Source organism: Brassica oleracea, chromosome C8 (genome assembly GCF_000695525.1).
Source record: "Brassica oleracea var. oleracea cultivar TO1000 chromosome C8, BOL, whole genome shotgun sequence".
In the NCBI taxonomy this organism is placed as follows: domain Eukaryota; kingdom Viridiplantae; phylum Streptophyta; class Magnoliopsida; order Brassicales; family Brassicaceae; genus Brassica; species Brassica oleracea.
Window position 1 is genome coordinate 21,136,210 of NC_027755.1, and position 1,171 is coordinate 21,137,380.

A 1,171-nucleotide genomic window follows, 5' to 3' on the forward strand; every position below is an offset into this window, starting at 1 on the left:
TTGAGTGATCTTGTTGCTATCCGATTGATCAGATACGTTGCGTGTCTCACTGATTCTCCCCAAAGGTAGTTTGGCATGTGCATATGCTTTAAGAGACTTCTCGTCATCTCCATTAACGTCCTATTTCTTCTCTCTACCACTCCATTCTGTTGAGGAGTGTATGGTGCCGTGAGGTGCCTTTTTATTCCCTTTTCTTCACAGAATGTATTGAATTCTCCAGAGGTGAATTCTCCACCGCGATCTGTTCTGAAAGTAATTATAGGTTCTCCAACTTCTTGCTCTATCAACTCCTTTAGTCGTTTGAATTTTTCGAATGCTTCACCTTTCTCTGCAAGAAGAATTGACCACATGTAGCGTGTGTGATCATCTATCACAACAAAAATATACCGTTTTCTTCCTGGAGTGCTTGGTGTAATGGGTCCACAGAGATCTCCGTGTACTAGTTCGAGTGGTTTAGTTGCTCTATACATCGTTGCTTGTGGGAAAACTTGTCTTGCTTGTTTTCCGAGCAGGCATGACGAGCACAGTTCCTTTGAGACGGCAACATTCGGAGCTCCAAGCACTAGTTCCTTTTGGATCATCAACTTCATTGTGGCCGTGTTTACATGTCCGAGTCTATAGTGCCACCTATTTGACTCACTTATCTGGCTCAAGTGAAGTTGTGTTGTATCTCTGATTCCCATACGGACCTTATAAAGTCGATTTTTAGATCTCTTAGCCGTCACAAGTATCTTTCCTTGCTGATCACGCATCGTCAGATTGTCATCCTTCAGTCTTATATCACAACCTGACTCTGTTGCCTGTCCGAGGCTGATAATGTTGCTTCGCAGATCGGGAATGAAATATACATCATTCATCTTTCTTGCTTCTCCATTAAGATCAGTGAATGAGATAGTACCTTTTCCCTTTATATCGATTTTTGAGTCATCCCCGAACCTTACTTTTCCTGTGATTCCATTATCCAAAGAGGAAAAATACCGCTGATCTCCTGTCATGTGGTTACTGGCTCCATTGTCTAGGTACCACACGTCTGCAGTATCAGTGTTTGTCTCGTACTTCTCGGGTATGCAGTTTTTCTCATTGAGATATACAGCTTCATGCATCATTAACTCATCAGCATCTTGTGTGTCATTGTTATCATTCTCTTGAGCTTCTTGGAGCTTGAGAAGAC